This window comes from Pelodiscus sinensis, chromosome 2 (assembly GCF_052426305.1).
Source record: "Pelodiscus sinensis isolate ZL-2025 chromosome 2, ASM5242630v1, whole genome shotgun sequence".
NCBI lineage: Eukaryota > Metazoa > Chordata > Testudines > Trionychidae > Pelodiscus > Pelodiscus sinensis.
The window spans coordinates 157418459-157440371 of NC_143053.1; the positions used below are offsets into that span (position 1 = coordinate 157418459).

Here is a 21913-nt window from a genome sequence, read left to right on the forward strand (position 1 = left end):
ATTGGCATAGGATAAGGTTCAGAGAAGGGCCACAAAAATTACTAGGAGTTTGGAACAGGTTCCATATGAATTTTTTTTTAAAAGTCTTAGAATTTTCATCTTAGAAAAGCATAGACTAAGTGGGAATATGATAGAGGTCTATATAATCATGACCGGTATGGAAAAAGTAAATAAAGAAAAGTTATTTACTTGTTCCCATAATATAAGAACTAGCGGTCACCAGATGAAATTAATAGTAGCAGACTTAAAACAAACAAAAGGAAGTTTTTCTTCATGCAGCACACAGTCAACCTGTGGAACTCCTTGCCAGAGGATGTTGTGAAGACTAGGACTTTAACAGGATTCAGAAAAAAGCTAGATAAATTCATGGAGGTGAGGGCCAACAATGGGTATTAGTCAGGATGGGTAGGAATGATGTCCTTAGCCTCGGTTTGTCTGGAAATGGATGACAGGTGTGGGATCACATGATAATTACCTGTTGTGTTCACTCCCTCTGCCCTCTGGAGCTACTGTCGGCAGGCAGGATACTGGCTTAGATGGACCTTCGGTCTGACCCAGTATAGCCGTTCTTATGTTATTATGACCAAAACTGAGTTCGGGGGCTGGGGGGTCACAAAGTTATTGTAAGGGGGCTATGGTATTACTACCATTACTTCTGAGCAGCTACTGGCAGCAGCATTGCTTCAGAGCTGGACAGCTAAGAGAGCAGTGGCTACTGGCCAGGAATTCAGCTCTGAAGGCAGAGCTACCTCCAGCAGTTGTTCAGAAGTAAGGCTGCTATGGTATCGTATTGCCACCCTTACTTCTGCACTGCTGCCTGCAGAGCTGGTCCTTAGTTAGTATCTGCTGCTCTCTGGCCACCTAGCTTGGAAAGCAGCAGTACAGAGGTAAGGGTGACATGGTAATGGCTACTACCCTTACATTTGCACTGCTGCTGGGTACCTGGTCAGCATTACAACCACCCCTCTCCAGTTGTCCAGCTCTGAAGGCAATTCAAAAGTAAGGGAGGCAATAGCATGATCTTCATGAAATAATCTTTTGATCTCCTTGCATCTCCCTCTTGAGTTACACCCCTGTGAAAGCTGAGGAGTATAGGGCAAAAGCACAAAAAAGACAAGTATTTCCATAGCTGCAAATTTGGTAGGCTGAAACTTGACATAGTGTTCATCAATAAAATAGCAAAACGCAGTAGATAAGTGGCACTTCTATTCTTCTATCAAAGACAGTTCCCAGCAAAGTTTACAATAAACTTTACAGAGATCAGCTATAAGAACCATATGCAATCAGTCAGCTAAAAGCAAAGTTGTCAGAAACCATCTACAAGAGAAAAGAACAGAGAATTTTAACAATTCATTGGAGGAGGACAAAAGGTAGTTAAGAAAATAACTGTTCAGAATTTGGCCGGAGGCCCTCTCTCTACACACCCTGCCTAACCGGCTGTCACTTGACATCCATTTCCTTTTCTACTACAGAAGACTTTAAAAAATGGAATAATCTTTTCTTTTCCTCTTTTCCATGGAGACAGCTCGGGAAGGTCAGTCTCCGCTTGAATTGATCTAAAAGCATCTGTTCAAGCTAAGAGAGCCCGTGGAGAGTTCAGAAGCAGGTCAGCCTGTTCTTGATCATTTGTGCCCTTCCTGGAAACCAGTTTTACAGTCAAAGAGAAACACAATCAGTGGTGTGGTACAGAAATATTTGGACCCAGCCAACAGTTCCTATGCTTTAGCCCACAGCAAACATTATCATGAGTACCATGTGTGCTTCAGAACCTAGGGTATGTCTACACTACCCTCCTAGTTCGAACTAGGAGGGTAATGTATGCATACCGCACTTGCTAATGAAGCCCGGGATTTGAATTTCCCGGGCTTCATTAGCATAAGCGGGGAGCCGCCATTTTTAAATCCCCGCTGCTTCGAACCCCGTGTAGCGCGGCTACACGGGGCTCGAACTAGGTAGTTCGGACTAGGGTGCCTATTCCGAACTACCGTTACTCCTCGTTTCACGAGGAGTAACGGTAGTTCGGAATAGGCACCCTAGTCCGAACTACCTAGTTCGAGCCCCGTGTAGCCGCGCTACACGGGGTTCGAAGCAGCGGGGATTTAAAAATGGCGGCTCCCCGCTTATGCTAATGAAGCCCGGGAAATTCAAATCCCGGGCTTCATTAGCAAGTGCGGTATGCATACATTACCCCGTAGTTCGAACTAGCGGGGTAGTGTAGACATACCCCCAGTGATGAGCTTTGTATAATGTTATTCAATGTCAAATACACATTTTATAGTTTAACAGCCTTAAAGTATCAACAATTAAGCCAAGATTTTCCAAAGTAGCTAGTGATTCTGGATGCGTCAGTATTCAGGTGCCCAACTTGAAATATTTTAAAGGCACCTAATTTCCACGTGTCAAGTTGTCAGCACTTACCTTAAAGGGGCCTTATTTTTAGAACTTGGGACTCTCAACATCATCAGTCTCTACTGGAAATTGTCAGTGTATTCCAGTTTAATTTACTTGAGTGCCAACTAGTGTAAGTGTAGAAAATATGGCAAATGCCAACCACATTGATGGGAAAATGATTGAATCGTGTTGGTGTTCACTGTAGGGTTGTGAATATTACATAATTAATAGCGATTTCAGCCTTTTGCTGCTCTCTGAGGCATAATGTTCAAAGAAAACCCTCTCAAACCAGGAGTATAATTTCATCCTTTTTTCCCCTAAGTTATCAAGAGCAAAACAATTACCTCTTGTATCACTAACAGTGTGGAGTGATCTGTACTCATACCTGAAAAGAAGCAGATATTGTGTTCAATCCTTGGATACCTGCCAATGGTAGATAAACAGCAAGCACAAATAAAACCTACTTGCTCTGCTCTTATATCAAAGCTCTAGTGGCTTCAAGAGTCAAATTTGAAATATTTGGAGTTCAATACTGGAAGGTGCTGAGCTTACTAAATTCCCATCATATCCAATAAGAATTGAGGGAGCTCATCATTTTTACGTTCACAAGCTGGCACCAAACTTTTCAGATTTCAGTGATTCAAAGTTAGGGTCTCCTAAATAAAGTATCTAGACAGTCTGAGAAAACAAGCATCCCCATCAGCTATTGACGTCAGCCGCTGCTGAGTGCCGTTAAAAAAAAATCAAACCCATTGATTTGGGCATCTGAATTCAGATCTGGGTGCCCAGATTTATGCCCTCAGTTTGGAAAATATAGATTGAGTCTTAGGGTGTGTCTAGATGACAGGGTTTTGTTGACAAAAGTGGACTTTTGTCGACAAAACTATACCTGCGTCCACACTACCGCTGAGTTCTGTCGACACAACGTCGACAGAACTCAGCAGTTTTGTCAACACTGGTAAACCTCATTTCATGAGGCATAACGCCTTCTGTCGACAGAGTTCTGTCGACAGAAGGCGTTATTGCATGTAAACTGTCCTTGCATCTACACTACCATGTCGACAAAGCAGCTTGCTTTGTCGACAGAACTGAATGTAGTGTAGACGCTCTTTGTCTACAGAAGCTTTGTCGACAGTATCTGTCGACAAAACTTCTGTCGACAAAACCCTGTAGTCTAGATGTGCCCTTAGTTTCACCCAACAACTGTAAGGTACTTTGTAAGCTTATTGTAGTAACAGGTGCTGTTTGCAAAAGTGTTGGAAAATGAAAAATGCTAAATATTAATGTTATTGGAGCACAAGAAAATAGCCACACTAATTTCTTTTTTTTAAATTAATGGTAACTTGGTATGAAACACCCTTCACACTGCACTGAACATATTGCCCGTTTAGTCCACCCACATTAATATACCATAACTGGAGAAAAAAACAGAATGGGAATCATTGCTGCATCAATGTAACCTGCCATAAAAGGCTGTATCAAAAGATGTTAGAAAATATTTTAAACTATTAGTCATAACTGTCTATGAAAGCAGAAAAGATCAAATTCCCAAAAATGTAAGCAATGAACAGAGGTGAACAGAGAATTGGTAAAGATCATCTGGCATGGATCACTGGCTGTTCAAATGTTTTTTGGGTATTTTGGCACATCTCTGGGGTATATGACGTATCTTTGTAAAGCATGAAATCCATTTTTTAGGACAGACTGTATCACAGCAAGAGCCAATGGCTTTCTAAGCTTAAAAAATTGAACATTTAACTGTTCATTTTGTATAGAGGATTTTTTTAGCATACCATAAAGCTTTCTTCTCACTCTTCACGAAAAAATAAAGCCCATGTTAGATTTAACCCTGTGTAATTAGATGTGGCAATTGTTAAGCAAGTTGCAAGCTCTGCATTTATGTTACATTTTGTTTTATTGTTTCATCTTTCTCCTGAGTAATCTACTTTATTTTGTTTGTGTGTTTCATCCACATGAGGTGTCCCTTTTTGATACCTAGGCCCTAATTCTGTCACTTGATTCTCTTGGTCAATGTGTGCAAGTGTCTGCTTGTATAGAACGAATTGTGAGGCAAGGAGGGATTGTCTTCCATGTTACTTATTGGCTATGTTTAGACTGGCCAGTTTTTCCAGAAAATCAGCTGCTTTTCTGGGAAAACTTGCCAGCTGTCTACACTGGCCGCTTGAATTTCCGCAAAAGCACTGACGATCTCATGTAAGATTGTCAGTGTTCTTGTGGAAATACTATGCTGCTCCCATTCGGGCAAAAGTCCTTTTGCACAAAACTTTTGCGCAAAAGGGCCAGTGTAGACAGCTCAGATTTGTTTTCCGCAAAAAAGCCCTGATCGCAAAAATGGCGATTGGGGCTTTTTTGCGGAAAAGCGCGTCTACATTGGCACGGACGCTTTTCCGCAAAAAGTGCTTTTGCAGAAAAGCGTCTGTGCCAATCTAGACGCTCTGTTCTGAAAATGTTTTTAATGGAAAACTTTTCCGTTAAAAGCATTTCCGGAAAATCATGCCAGTCTAGACGTCACCATTGGTTCAGTCCTTAGCATAATGGGAATACTGCTTCCTGATTGGAGTTATGTAGCTCTGCCATAACATATATTAATAATGAGGTATAAAAACAACTTCCACATGAAAAGAAAAAGCTAATTACATAAATAACCTTCTCAAACCTTACTTCAGTTGAAGTAGAGTAAAGCTATTACTCGGCAGAAAGAAATATGAAAGGAGAAAGAGTAGTTTTCATTCCTATACTATATTGTCTTAACATATTGTCCCACATTGCCTGACTTTATTTTGTCTAGTTATTACCTCCTAACAGAATTCTTCCTCTGCACTCAGGGTGCTGAATTGGGTTATAGGCAAGCATCTTCCTTAGCATGGGATCTTGCTAGCTGTATGATTGCTTTCGGCCTGTCCTTCATAGCACTAAGATGACTGACATGTTGTTGCTGTTAGTTATGAGGCTTGAAATTTCCAGGACCAATGAGCTATGAGGCTTTTGGAGCTCATTCCTCCTGTCAGGCCACCAAAGCCTGAGTTTGTTCACGCTGCAAGGTATATTCATTTGGTTTAGTTTTCAGCAATTTGTTGTTATTGTTGCCTGACAATATAATTGCCAAGAGTACTACTGTGAGTGGCTTAATATAATTTGTGTTGCTACGTTGTAAATAAGCGATATGTTGTCATGGCAATGCATACCCTAGCTCTCATTAAAATGAGTGATTTCTGGGGTACATTACAATGTTCTATGCCTGGGAAAACCTGTGTATCCCTATGAAGATTTGTGACTGTTCTTGAATAGAAACTTTGATTTCAAATTAAAAGCCAAATGCTCCCCTTCTTCACACACTGCAGAGGGAAGCAACTCTGTAGTCATTTAATGAAAATGTCAGTAAGCCTGAGGCAAGTAGGGAACCCAGCCAATGTGGCATACTTTGTTCTCCATAGGCAACCTTCCCATAGCATCTATATGAATTTGGGCTCTTTGCGTTTGAGATTCACTACCTGGCAGGGAACGGTGCTGAGAAGCATCTAGATTATGTGCTATTTTCCTGGCTAACGGCGTGTACAAGGAATGACGAATTAGCTATTGCCCTGATTCAGACAAGCCTCCCTGTTGAGGGAAGGATATAATCACATGCTTTTTAAGCACATGCCTAATTCCATCAAAAGTAATGTGATCAAAGCATGCATTCAGAGTTAAACACGTGATGTCATGCTTTGTGGAATAGAAGTACTCTCAAACCTGTGCTCAAGTGCTCTGCACGGTCAAGGATGCAGTGACGGAAGTCAGGGATTGGTCAAGGTGGGGACTTTCAGAGGGTAAGCCGGAGTAGAAGTCCCCAGCAGCTAGCTACTGAGACAGAGAAGCAGAGATCAGAGAAAGATTGTCAGAAAAGAATCACAAGCAATCTTCATGACAAACTGACAAACCTTGTGCTCAAAATACATTTCAAAGGACATCTTCCCAATGACAGTGCCAGAAAGGGAGGGTGGAGTGATTTGCCATTTATCTGTTCTATTCATCCCTTCTGAAGCACCTGGCATTGGCCACCATCACAAAGGGAGATGAATCTTTTGTCTGACCCAGTATGATTGTTCTTATGTTCTTAAAGCTTTGTTGTAACTGAAGGGGGGGGGCAGCTAGGTCTGCAATATTCATTAGACGTGTCATCAGGGTAGTCCTTACCCATATGCAGAATGTACAGTTGTATAGGGCACCCAAAACTTTGGGGGCACCACTGGGTCTTAATGTCCACCCACCTACGTCTTTTGTGGCTCTGCTTCCTCAGGAGAGGATCTAGTTATCTTAAAAGTGAAAAAGCATGTAAGATCTATTAACAGAATATTGAGCTTGTGAAAAAGCCATTCAATTGATGATAAAACCATTTACCAGTCCTTTACCAACCCCAGGTACATACTGTCGGTTTCTGAATTTACTGTGTTAGTCTACAGGACCTTAATTTACAATTTGTTTTAAATATTTCATTAGTGTGTTGCTGAAGATTATAAAATCACATCTCTAAAAACATTTATCTCTTTCAGCTGCTGCCAGGCATAGTGGCACCAGTTTAATAGTACTGAATAGGGGCCCCATAAATCCTAAAGATGACCCTGCCTGTCATGGAAGTATAACATATGCAAAGAATGCCTTCAGTAAGTAAAACCTTTGCTCTAATCCTCACTGACAATTGGTGTACAAAAACAAGTGTGAAGTTTTTACCTCCAGTCATTCTTTATCTATTACTGAACATAAACAGTTTTCTTTAAAAAAAAAAAAAAAGGCACTGGTTGTTTTTTTCAAAATCTCATGAATGACAAAGAGCTTGACCAATTAACTTCTCATTCTACAAACAGATTTGGTCAAAGACAGCACATGAGAATTTTTATGTGAAGAAGAACCTATTTTAATCAAAGTGCTACAATCTGATCAGAAAAGGGCTGATTACTATTATTATTTGAGTGTATGAGAAAAGTTCTGAATGTTTCTGCTTACTGGTTACTAATCTTAAAAAAAAAAATCTATATATCTGTAGTGGCCTAGTATCCCTCCATTTTAATCATGGGGCCAGAAAGTATCTCAACAGACCTTCATACAGAAATCAAACCTGATTTCTTCTGTTTAGCATGGAAGGAATGGATGGGGACAGTTGCCACTATGTATTTCCCCCCACCACCCTGCTATGGCACCAAGGAGGCTCTGGCTAGAACTGTGTCCTAGTCTGAAGCGAGGAGACAGGGAAAAATAGTAAGGACATAGAGTGACCAGGTATCCAATTATTAACTGGAACACTAGTTGAGAAAGTGATCCTGGTGACTCTGGTCAGCACCGCTAGCCAGGCCATTGACTGTGATGTTAGCAGCACTGCTCAGCACAGCTGGTAGGCTTCCTGCTAGCCTCCATTATCTCTCAGCACCCAGGGTGTGTCTGTCGACAGAGAGATGTAGATTAGGCACATTGAAATTGCTAATGAAGCAGGGATTTAAATATTCTGTGCTTCATTAGCATAAACATGGCTGCCACTTTTTTTCGAAACGGAGTTTTTTTTTAAAAAAAAGCAGTCTACACAAGGATCTGTCTAAAATAAACCCTACCTCATTCCCCAGACCATACCTCATTCCCCAGGCCAGAGCCCTCTCCTTCACTCCTAACCCCTCATTCCTGACCCCATTCCAGATCCTGAACCTCCAGTCAGAGCTCTAACCCCCCTCCCACACTCTAGCCCCTAAGACAGTCTAGTGAAAATGAGGGAATGGGAGGAGGGTGGGGACAGTGAGCAGCAGAGGAAGGCAGGATGAAATGAGCAGAGGCAGAGCCTTGGAGAGAGATCAGGACAGAGGCAGGCAAGGGTATTTGGTTTTGAGCAAGTACAAAGTTGGCAACCATATAAGGTCACGGGGGTAAGTGTGAACATTATTTATCCCCCACCAAATGTTGCAGGGCTTTCATTATTTTTTAATGTAACGGGGACCCTCCTTTTAATGTGAGTTCCAGGGACAGTCATGCACAGGGAAAATTTTGGGTAATGCACCTCCTCTGAAGATGTGTAGTAAAGGAATGTGCATCATGGAGCGAAGTCAATGCAGAATAAGAACTGCCACAGATGTTTCTCTCAGAGTCCCATGTTATTCTGACAGAGGGTGATCCTGTCTTATTTTAGTGTGTCAAGTATTCTTCTGTCCTTTTTATCCTAAACCTATCCTGTAACCTAAGCATACTGTGAATGTGCAAGCAATAAATGATAATAAATGTAAGCCTCTGAAGTACCTATCTAACTCTTGCAGTGAAAACTGCCAGGCACAATATTGTATATGTGGACCCATCTGACTTGTGAATAACAAGAGAACTGAATTTTAATTTATATGTAAAACAAAGACTGAGGTTGAAAAAAAAAGTCAAACAGACTTAGGTAGAAAAATGGATAAGCAAGATTTTTTCAGTTTATATCACTACAGTGCCATGGTACTATGTTTGAATAGTAAAAGTAACTGAAGCATAAAATTAATATTTTTTCCACATTCATTTCAAATTGTTCTTTCTTGCAGATGGGTAAAGATTTGTGTCAATTCTTATTTTCCTCAAGCTATGCCCAGTTATCCCCATCAGACACAACAGAAAGTGAACATACATATATTAGCTGGCAAAAAAACCTTGCTAAAATAAGTTAAAGTTGCTACTGGGTGTGTGTATGTATACTGTATACACACACTCGAACATTACATAAAAAAGCAAATAAAACAAAATCAACACTTTAAAATATGCAAATAAACAGTAACAGGAGAAAAATAAACATTCAGGTATCCTCACAGTCATATGATGTGAGAAATATACAGATACAAAAGATCAAATTGCATGAATTAAAGCCAATTTTAATTATTTCCACATCTCACCCCAACATCAACCCATAGCTCAGAAACACCACGTCCACCCATCCCACTCTTCACCATACATATTCCATTGTGAGCCACAACTCACAAACCACCACAGGTCTACCACTTATGATCCACTGACTAGAGCCTCCAAACATCATCTAGTCTATGCAACAATTATAAATCAGAGATGCCAACATTTTACCATTTATCTTTTATATACAGACTAGAGATTAAACACATATCCAATCAATTGTGGCCAAGAGTTCATGTCATATTTAATTCTTGGCAGATAGTAAAGAAACACTTTTTCTCCACTTAGACAGAAAACCTACATATAAGCAATCTACTCTGTCCATCAACCCCTTAGAGACCAGAAGTTTCATTATACATCCCACCCATCCATACCTGAGTCAGTGAGCCTGTCATCAAGATACTGATTGACTGTCCACATCCATTTAACATGTACTCAGAACAGCCCATTCATCATGCCAAACTAAAATCAGGCCACTGCAAAGGTGTATATTTGTATGTATTACATTTGGAATTGTAGTGAGCGTTTTTACCAATTTAATGTTGTGGGTGTGTACACTTAAGGTAAATTGCTCAGTGGTATTTATTAGTGAGTTTCAGATGACCAGTTCTGGGTATCCCCATTCATAAGTGACATAAACTATATCTGATAGGTACCATGTAAAGTATTCTCACATGGGCTATGTCTAGATTGCATCCCTTTTTCGTAAAAGGGATGCAAATTAGACGTATCGCAATTGCTAATGAAGCGGGGATTTAAATCTCCCCCATTTCATTAGCATAAAAATGGCTGCTGCTTTTTTTCGGCAAGGAGCTTTGCCGGAAAAAAGCGCCAGTCTAGACGCGGATCTTTCAGAAAATAAAGCCTTTTCCGAAAGATCCCTTATCCCAGATATATATTTATATATATATTTGGAATGTGAATGGTTAATCAGTTATTGCGTACCAGTTATGGTAAACTAATGTTTTAACCAGTTAACCTATTAACTGGGATTTTACGGTCCCTAGCATGTAAGGTAAATGTCCAAAGGAACACACAAATATGACAGAAATGCAGAACCAAACTGTGCTTGACAGACAAATCTGGGGAGTAGGTAAAAAGGTTTCTCCCAGACAAAGGTCATACTGATGCCTCCAACCAGGAGTCAGAGAAGATTAGCAATCACAAGTCTAGTGGCCATTTATTTGCATCAGAGAAGGCAAGAACAGATGAAACCATGTTTTAGCAAACACCAATGGGCAAAAAACCAACTCCACCAAATTCTAGGTCTCCTTTCTCACGCCCTGAATTAAATATATTTAGGAGGGTTACAAGGTTCACTGGACTATAGAGAAGAAAGGCAAAGAGCCCCAAGCAATGGTTCACCTCGGATATTTCTCTGAAAGATCCTGACTAACAGTCAGTGAGCCATAATGGACAAAAAGTGATGGGTGAGAAACCATCTGAATCAAGGGCTGTAACTTTCTGGATTATGTTTAGACTTTTAGATGCTTGTTTTCTCATTAATTTGCATGTAGCCAACTCTACATTTATTCCTTTTACTTGGCAACACTACTGTCAATACAATTGATTTATTTTTTAATCAACTTGAACCCCATGCTGCATTTGAATCAAAGACAGTATTAATTCTAGTTAATGTGTCAAGCTTCTGGGTTTCGACTCTTTAGAGGAGCAAATGAAACTTATTATTCTTCTCAACGGCCCAGGAAAGCACTCGATATTGCAGAACACATAAGGTATATCTACACTAGCCCCCTAGTTTGAATTAGGGAGGCTAATGTAGGCATTCGAAGTTGCAAATGAAGCCCAGGATTTAAATATCCCAGGCTTTATTTGCACCTTCCCATCCGGGCGCCATTTTTAAATCCCCCTAGTCTGAACTAACTGCTCGCGGCTACACGCGGCAGTCAAACGTTAACTCAAACTAGTTTGAGTTAACGTTTGACTGCCGCGTGTAGCCACGGGCAGTTAGTTCGGACTAGGGGATTTAAAAATGGCACATGGCTGGGAAGATGCAAATAAAGCCCGGGATATTTAAATCCCAGGCTTCATTTGCAACTTCGAATGCCTACATTAGCCTCACTAGTTCGAACTAGGAGGCTAGTGTAGCCATACCCATAGTTTTGTAAAACTCAGGACTAGGAGCAAGTTGAAAATCACTTGGATATTAGTAACCAGATGTTGTTCAGGTGTAACAAGAAGGCTGCTATAATCAGACTGCTAAAGTATAGCTGCTTAACATAGAGATTTGTAGTGCCTGCTTGTTTGCTGGCCATCGATGTCCAGGCAGTAGCAGAGCATTTAAGGGATCCAAAGTTACAGGGCAGGCTAAAAAAATCTAGAATGGTATAGGTGTTTTATGATAATATCTCTAGCACAAAAAAGAAACAAAAAAGAAATTTACAAAGGTAGCAGAATATAGTGAACTTTACATGCTCTATAGCACCTCATCAAAAGTGTCAGTCCCCATTAGAGGTTCAATACATTCACCTGCAACACCTGAAGCCTGCAATATAAGTAGAATTTTGACAAAAAGAATATCTGCCAAACATGTTGACGCTAAAGCCAGAGAGGCTCCAGAGTATTCCTGCATATGAACACAATTTATATTAACACATTCAAAACAACCCTCCAGAAGCAGTTTAATCAGCCCAGTGATTACCCTGTGCATCATAATAAAGGCAACTGAATGTAGTCCATTTTCAGATAAAAATCTTGTATCCATGCTATACATGCTGTCAAACTGAAATCCATCATTTATCTACAGAAATATATATTGAAGAATATACTCTGCTATTTATTTATTTTATTTTAATTATTTAAAATATTTTTACCCAGCCTCTCGATTTAAAATATCTGATGTGGCTTACAAAAATTTCTAAGTAATACAAAGGCTCAAGGAATGTTAATATTTCTAGAAAGAATTTGATTCCTTCTAGAAGGGTATGCCCATAGCAGGATGATTGTCTCTAAAACGTGGTTTATATTGGAACTGTACCAAGATATATTTGTTTCGCACACAGTAGTTTGATTTTTGAAGTAGTCCTGTTGTGCTGAATATGGCTAGGAAAATTGTTCGTTAAATCCAAGGTTGCCACTTGTAGCCAACAATTGGTTTGACTGCTAAAAATACTCTTTAGATAGCAGCACATAACCCTGGATATAGGAAGTCCAGAGCATCCTACTGATCAAACACTTTTAATATATATAGTTTATGTCTGATATGTGACTGATGCCGTAGAACTTTTTAAAAATAATAAAAATACAGTACAGACACAATGAATCAGAACTGTTGGAAGCATAAGGAAATCTACTAATTACAGTGTAGTGGGGTATTTCAAAGGCTAAGAAGAGGTATTTTGGCTCTTCAGCTCTGTCTGAATTTTTATGATTTTGCCATATAAGTTTTTATATCTGTTATTATTCATCATGGTTGCTTTATGCTCTTTTCACTTTTACTGTGCATTTCACAGGCATACATAAAGCGGTGTGTTGTTACATATGTTCACTCTACTCAAGCCATGTGTACACTACATTTAAAGTTGTAGAGCTGCAGCAAAAAACATCAAATTACTTGAGGTGTAGGGGGGAGCCATGCCAATATAATGGCGGGATAGTTGAGTTCCGCTAAGCAGAGAGAGGCACTAGGGCCTTTTAGATCTATGTACTCTCCAGCTGTCACAGTAGAGGGAGAAAAGAATCATCTCTTTATATTACATGTTCTGGATCTGATGTATTCCAAGGTCTGCAGACTTGATCACCTTCTTGCACTTTAATTCCTAGCACATTAAATCAACCCGACATGCTTTATGACCATATTACCTACTAACCACTTCCAGCTATGAGTTACCATTTAATTTAATCAGAATGAAATTTCCAGTGCAGAAGAAACTATTTTCCTGTGGCAGAATAATAGCAAATCTAGAGGGGGGAAAAAAACCCCCACACTGGATATTACAATTTCTAAAGAGGAGAGGAAATAAGTGCTATTACTTTTGATAGTCTGCATTTTGAAATTCAGGATATGTAAGAAAGTATTTCTGACACTATTCACTTTCAAGTGATACAATTAATTGTTCATAAAAGTTAGTTTTAGCTTTTTTTATACTAAAAACATTATCTTTGCACAAGTCATATATATTTTACACAAAGGATGCTTTCTTTGGACATCTTCGGTAGGAGGACCTGTCAACATCTATATTAATAGTACCTAATTTGTTTATACAAATTCATTGTTTTAATGGTGAGTTTTAAGTTTGTATTGGTGAAAAGCACATGTACACAGATTCTGACTGCTCTTATAAAATTGTTAATTTCCTAGGTAACCAGAATCATAGTACAGAATAAAGCCTGATTCAAAGCCAATTACAGTTAATGATTATTGAAATCCATGGGCTGTGGATCAGTTCCTAAGGGCCCCATCATCTACACATGTGAATAAATGTACATGTAGGTCTGACTAGACCCATCAAGGAGGCAAATGTACAGGTCTGACTAGTCCCCTTGCTCTTAAGCTATGTCTACACCACAGAGGTTTTTTTTTTTTTTGAAAAAAAACAGACATTTTACTGGAAAAAAAAACCCTTCATTTACGTCCACGCTGCAATTGTGTTCTTTCAAAAAAAAAATTGAAAGAACAAAGGGGTTTTTCCAACATTGCTAAACCTCTTTCTACAAGGAGGAAGCCTTTTTCTGAAAGAGCTCTTTTGGAAAAGGCATGTGTGGACAGGGAAGAGGGAGTTCTTCTGAAAGAAAAGGAAAGAGGAAAAAGCACAGGTGCATTGGTGGCCACTTTGTCCATAGTAATCACAGCTTATGTGTGAAATAGCGTCCATTCAATCTGGATGCTATCTTTCAAAAAAGCAGATCACTTTTTCGATGCGCTTTGCCAGGGTGAACACTCTTTCGGAAGAAATGTTTTTTCAGAAGATTTCTTCCAGAAAAGCTTCTTCTGAAAGAAGCCTGCAGTCTAGACGTAGCCTTAGATGCAGTTACCACTTTGTCAATGTTGTATCTAAAAATATTGAATCCCAATGCCATTAAACAATACCACTAAAATAAATGGATATATCAATTCACAATCAAACTCAAGGAAGGAAAAGATTATTCTCTGAAACTGCTATAAAGTATGTGAATTATAAAGTATCTGCCATTTCTAAGAGAAAACAAAAAGATTGCAAAGTGGGTTTTGTTTATCTGTCAACTAACTGTGCTTATGACAAGAAGTCCGTTCTCTCCTCAGTAACTTGGAGACAAATTCTAATTGCATGATTAAAATTCGCCAGATGTATATTATCTAGTGAGTACTTCAGCAGCTGGAGTATCTATGCTGCTATTGAAATATTGACACCCAATTTAGAGGTAATAATGGATAATAATGGCCCAAGAGGAATAAAGAAAGAAATAAAATTATATTCTCCTTAACACTTTCCCCCCAAAGCAATATTTAATGTGGCTAAAGAATAGATACAGTCTCTAGAGGGCAGTGAGACTGGAGAGGATCCTGGTTTACTGGCTAACTTTTCTACATAAAAAATGCATTTAGATTACCCTTGTTATGAGCAAACTTCAACAAATCTATTAGTTCATTTACATAAATTTCATTTGTAGCTTCCCTTTTTTTAGATTGGTGGCAGTTTGTCTTTAGTACTTGACAAGACTGAGGGAAGTCTCTTAGATTGAATACACTATTGAGAAACATATTAAATTTCCTTAGCACTTTATTTATTTGCCCTTCTATTACTGTCATTAAGGAACTGACATATAACACATCTAATATGTTTTTCAACAGAACTAATACCTATTCTCTTAAATCTATCTTCCAAACATTTTTAACAAGTACTGAAGGCTTTCTGCTCTTCTACTGCTAGCTTTTCTTCATCTTCTTTGTTCTTAAAAGCGTGTAGAGATCTGTAATTTCCTGACAATCTTTGTAGACAAAACTTTCTTACTTCTCTCTGAGCACAATGTTTGCTTCACTGGCTAGCTGTGTAGCAATTTTGTCACATCTTGAAAGCAATACTTCGCTAGGCAAAATTGCAGTAATAGTAATCGTTAACTATTCCATTGATCAATGTGCAAATTGTACTCAGGAGCTGCTGTCTGTTAAGTATGCACTTTTCCCAGATTGCATGGTGGGATAAGTGAATAATTTGGATTATTACTAATGTCACAGGTATAGTCTATTATCGCTATATGCTGGGTTAAGAGGGCTATTAATAAGAGGGTTAATTTTAGCTAATTGTAAGTAAGAGCATTAATTATTTTATGATGCTACTAATAGCCCTTCAAGGACACTTTATTGTGTATTTAGTGCAAGAGGACTTTCTTAGTCATTGTTGGTGAGTTAGAAAAACAGACCAATGTTAGGCAGAACACTGCTTTTTAAAAAAACCTTATAACCAAAGTTTGCTAGTCAGAAGGGTACTGTAAAAATACACACATGGGTCAGTTTGTACACCTATGATCCAGAGGGGTCTGGCTTCTAGAGTAATCCCTTCTGGCATAGAATATCATGAAGTGTTCTTTGCAGGTGCTGGCTCTGCATATTGTGAAGAGGTAGGGACTGAAGGGGGCTATGGACAGGGGTTTGCTGAGCTCCTCCGAAAACCTAGAATTTTGGGTAAAATCCTACTTTGTACCAACACCAAATGAATATTATTAGACTCAAATGGATATCAGGTGAACATCTGGTCTCAGAAGGGATATAGTCATATGGAGCCCTTTCCGTTTAGTCAGTCTTTGGTCTTTCTCGCCACTGTATCAGTGGCCATCTTAAATTAGAACATATTCAGGGTTTCTGTACTTGATTCTGGGAGGCAATGGTCACCCCAGGGGATATTTTCTCAGCTGAGAATTACCAGGTGTAGGGCTACTCTAACTATCCTTCCTTTCCCCATTAATATCCAGGTGGTGACAGCATAGAAACAGACACAATGGATTTGTACCACACAGATTCTCTTAGGTGTGGGGAATCCTCAGATGATCTGTTCAAGCAGCCATATGGAACCTTATGGATGCATCTACAATGTACCCTTAGCTTGAAATAAGCTGTGCAATTTGAGCTACGCAAATTGTGTAGTGTATTTCAAAATATTTTTTTTTTGTAATTTGGCATTGTCTACATAGCACCAAATCTCAAAATAAACTGCTCATGGAACAAGGTTTACAGGGATGTTGGAATAGAATACCCGTTATTTCGAAAGATATTTTGAAATAACAGGTATGCTGTCAAGACATAGAATAACTATTTCGGGATACCAGAAGTATCCCAAAATAGCACCACAGTACAGACGTACCCTATGCTCCCAGAGCAGCACAAATCCACTGCAGCAGTGCTAAGGCTCTTGCCCAATGTATATGCACAAATGTATGTGCACAAATGTGTGGCACAATATGAGAGATATTATGAAAGTTGCATTAATTTAAACTTTTAAAAAAATATACATTTATATACAACCAACATATGATCCAAGTTTGTATATTGAAATATCTGCAGCTACCAGAAGTGGTATTTGTAAATAATGTATTACACGCAAATCTGTAAATTGAAGTTTTCTGCATTTCACAGTAATATTTACCATCATCTGTCTTCAGAATAAAGATTGTTGTAAGTGTACAAAAATGGATAGCTAGAATGTTACACAGAAATACTGATCTATAATCTTGCAGTTAGCTAAATGACTAGAAATATAAACTGAAAATGTGACTCATAATTCTATGACAATAGGCATCTGAAGAAAAACCCTAGAGATTATCCTTATTCATTAGTAAGCACCCACTATATGACAATCATATTGGTATTTAGAGAAAATCCACATTTCCAAGTCCAAAGTACATCTGAGTTTTGAATGAAATATTTCAAAACCTGCCAGAAAATGAATATTTAAAAGTGCCAATTTATACAATATTTTCATGCAATGTAGCATGATACTTGTGTAGTTTTTCACTTTCACAGTTCTCAACAAACCAAAGATAGAATTATAATGATGTGGAGACAATGAAAGTTCATTGGAAAATCTTGTCTTCTTTTTTGAGGCATGTTCCATCCCTGTGGGTGTTCCTATGTAGGTGTGCCTGTATACCTCCGCTGGTGATCGGACAACTTTGATAACAGAGTCCATTCAGCCCGTGCATATGCTGGTTCCTCATCTGCCATAAGGCTACCCAGCATGGATGGGTAAACCCTCTTCAGTTCCTTTTTAACTGACCCTGGCTAGGGAATGAGACATAGAGATGGAGGTTGGGAGGTCGGGGGGTAGGAATCACCTGAGCTGCCTGCGGTTGCAAGGGCGGGTCTGATCCACATTAGATAACTTTTAGAAGTGATAAGTTTTAGTTCCTTGAGGCATTTTTGTTGTTACTTTGTGAGTATTTTATATGGCCATGAAAAAAAGAAAAAGAGAGGGTTTGTCCCTTGCCAACCTGAGGGGGGTGGGGAGAGTTGCCCCTGGACAAGGGTATGCCTGGCCCCCAGGTTTCAAAAAGTTTCTCATTTACACTGAGTCTACTCCAGTGACTCACAGTGCATTCACTGTCTGGGAGAGAAGCACATTCCATGAAAGAACAGCTGAAGCCCAGATCCAAGAAAGGCAGAGAACTAAGACTCAAACTCCTACTCATGGAGTCAGCCATTCAACTTCCAGAGTTCTGGCAGGAGTTTTCCTGGCAACCCTCTGAGGGGAGCCCAGAGAGACAAGCCTCCAATGTAAGGCAGCTCAGAAAAGGTTGGTGAGTCCATGTAGCAAACTTTGATCAAGCTGAAATGATCTCCAAATTGATCAGTATCATTGATACTGACAGTATCAAAGTAGTCTAAATCTGGAACCCAGAGCATGTAGGATACTGACCCAATGGAGCAAGTCGGACTACCTAAAAACCCAATGAACGTGGGCAAAGAAGCACTGGCATTGTGGGGACATGAAAAACATGGAAAGTCTACCTCAGGGAAGGCTCTTTCGCTGTGGACATTGGCACTGGTATTGACCCCAGTGCACCAAGCACCAATTGCTCTTGCCACCATCTCTGTGTCTCTAACCCCGTCGATGCAAGCCTCTCAGCACAAATAACCACCTCTGAGGCCAATGCCTTCTGCATCACTGGCTTTCTGGTATATGATAGAACCTTCTGTATCTGTCACACTTACTCAGTACTAGGATCCCAGTAATGAATCCATCCAGAGTCCTGGACTCACCAACATTTTTGTGACATACATCAACCTTCTTGTCCTCAGTTTAAGTAAAGTGAATGACAAGACATGGCTTCCTGGTGCTCTTCCCACCTACAATATGGGTTTCAGTTTCAATATGGACTTCAGGCTTGTCATTCCCCCAATCCACAGCTTCTCTGGTCTGGTCAAGCATAGTATATACCACATAACCCCTACCAGTTACAATGGCTATCCTTGGTAGACTCAGGGTATGTCTACACTACCACCCTAGTTCGAACGAGGGTGGTAATGTAGTCAACCGGAGTTGCAAATGAAGCCTGGGATTTGAATTTCCCGGGCTTCATTTGCATGTTGCCGGGCGTCGCCATTTTTAAATGTCTGCTAGTTCGGACTCCGTGCCCCGCGACTACATGCAGCATGAACTAGGTAGTTCAGACTAGGCTTCCTATTCCGAACTACCGTTACTCCTCATGCCACGTGTAGCCGCAGGGCACGGAGTCCGAACTAGCGGACACTTAAAAATGGCGACGCCCGGCAACATGCAAATGAAGCCTGGGAAATTCAAATCCCAGGCTTCATTTGCAACTCCGGTTGACTACATTACCACCCTAGTTCGAACTAGGGTTGTAGTGCTAGACATACCCTCAGAGACAATCAGCCTCCCATTCCTCTAGAGTGGCATACCAGCTAATGAGGAGACACCCTCTTCGGCTACAGATTTGAGAGCTCCCAAATCCCCAGGCAAGGGAGGAGGTAGAAGCTGAGGTGGAGGAAGTCACTTCTCAAGCCCACTTTTTGTCTTCATCACCAGATGAGACAGTGATGCTCCTCCTCTTTCTGATCATTTCAGGCTACTGCAAGAACTGGCCCAGAGGAAAGGGCCCTTCAAATACTGTTACAGGAGGGTGAATGAGTCTCATGACAAACTGATTTTACATTCTTCCACCTCTTCCAGAGTTTCCCTTCCTGTTCACGAGGCACTCTTAGACCTTGTCAGAATCATATGGCAGACCCCTGTGTCAGTCCTGCCAACATTCAGATGGAAGGATTAAAAACAGTATTATGCACCAGCAAAGAACATGACGTTTCTGTTTTTCCACCTGTTTCCCAATTCAATCAATGCAGATTCATTAAGGGTCACCAGTAGCAGTTGAAATCCACTTCTCAATGGGATCTTAATCTAGTGTTAAAAGGACCAACTAAACTCCATTTAAATCACTTGGTCACATGTTCATAACTCACTTTTCCATGAAGACAGTGTTCCAGATTACCATTACCCTAGCGAGGATAGCTGACATATTTTGATGAGATTTTCTTTAATAGATGGTTTGTCCACAGTTTTCTATTGTGACTAAGCAATTCTGAATATTCAGAACTGAACTGTGTTCCTTGACAGAATATATTCAAGACCCACACAACTTGAATAACTATTTCCAAGTTACTAATATTCCCTCCTGGGCAAGGTACTCAATCAGGCAGTGATGTTGGGAGCACATTATGCTGGTGCTCCAGCGGCTGCACTAGCTTCCGATATGTTTCTGGGCACAGTTCAAGGTTCTGGTTATGGCCTATAAAGCCCTAAATGTTTTGGGAACAGGGTACTTGAAGGTCCATCTTCTCCCGTATAAACATACTAAGGTATTAAGATTATCTGGGGAGGCTCTGCTCCATGTTCCTCCATTTATGGAGGTAAGGCTGATATCTACACGGAACAGAGCCTTTTACACTTTTGTTCCCAGGGTATGGAATTCCCTCCCGCCCGTGGGAGATTTGCCTGGCACCAACGCTAGTATTGTTTCAGCACCAGACTAAAGACACCAATGCTTTTATTGGTTCATGAGTTTCTATGTATTTGTGTGTGGGTGTGGATGTGTCCCTCCTCTCAGTGTATCTTAGTAGGTTTTATGCCCCCTCTTGGGGTCTTTTATTCTAGTTTTTTATATATTGTATTTTAAAACACTGTAAGCTGCCCCAAATATTTTAAATAGAGAGACAGGGTAAAAATATTTCAAAATAAATAAATAAACTCTACTACTGAAGACTGGAACTTGAAGGTACTGAGGGGACTGAATCTTCAGAGGAAATTGTTTCTGGAGAAGCTACAGATAAATGGGTTGAGGGTAATTTAGATAATTATAAATTATTCCTTTCTTTACTTCATAGGTTTTATCAGAGATGACATTTGTAGATAACAATAAACATGTTGTTCTAGGTTGTACTAGTTGTGTATGCAGGTGAAATGTAGCTTTTGTCCATCTATTAACAAAATAACTGTGTATACGTAATTCTAGGTACAAAGGTTGCAATCAGATCCTTGTGTAGCTCTTTACTTTATCTGACATTATTGAAGGTTTTTGTCCCTCTGCTATGTCAGATGTCCCATTACAAATACAGTATCCCACCTTCGGCATGAGTACTTGGACATGAAAGGTTACAATTCGGCTTTCTGAACTGAATAAAATTTGATTGCTGAAAAGCTGATCATGTTTCTACAGCTTTACACATGAACTGTGCATCTGTCTAACTTGTTTGGTGAGACAGGCTTTCACTCAAATAAGTTCAAATACTAATAGATACACACTGAAAGATGGATATATAGCATATAAGTATATTAATTCTGTCTGGAAAAATATTGCACTCTCCCCATCAAACATAGTCTATCCAAGTTAAGTATTTATAAGGTGACTATCACCATGGTATCTAATCACAGAGCATAAGAAAATGTTTAATGCATGACTGTTTGTTTGACAGTCTAAAACTAAAAAAGATTCACAGTTCTTTAAAGCAATAGAATGTAAAACGAATGCAACTGTTCGAAAGGGTATTTTTAAATATTGTTCCAACAATAATAGCTTTTTTCTCAAGTCCTGACAATGTATTAGATGGAAATAAGGAAGGAAAAGAACTAATGAGAGTTTATATGGTCTTTATAAAATTTTATTTATAAATATTGCTGTCCTTTTTTTTTTAACCAGCTGACCCGTTTTTCTGGATGCCTGCCTTTACCTTTGATGCATTCTCTTCGTAATTGGGAGAATAATGCCTTGCCTAGCATTGGGAAAAGCAGCCAAAAAGGTCAAGATTTATTTTTCCCCTCACATATTTCCACGGCATCTCAAGTTTATGTGTCACAAAAAGCATTTGCTACAGTATGTTCCAAAAGTAAAGTGAAAAAGTAAAATATTGTCTAAATGAAAATTGGTAATATATAATGTTCATATTCCATTTCTTGTTTCTGTGTGTCTTTCTGAAAATGAATAAAGACCCCCTATGTACCAGAAGCAATTTATATACATAAAAGGCATATGCATTGTAATACATTATTTAATTTCATTATCACATACCAAAATATTCACAACAAACTTACTTCATTCACTGCACAGGACTTGCTTTGTGGATTAATCAAGGTTGTGTAGCAAAGAAAACTACTTTAGCTCCCTG

At 39.5% G+C, this 21913-nt stretch overlaps 1 long non-coding RNA gene across 1 annotated transcript; it reads left to right on the top strand.

Moving 5' to 3' along the window:
• Positions 1–1510: 1510 nt before the first annotated feature.
• On the top strand, positions 1511–21695 carry LOC142827242 (uncharacterized). Its single transcript, XR_012901841.2, has 3 exons — positions 1511–1606; positions 6945–7055; positions 21448–21695. It is a non-coding gene; the product is annotated as an uncharacterized LOC142827242 (long non-coding RNA).
• Positions 21696–21913: the final 218 nt, after the last annotated feature.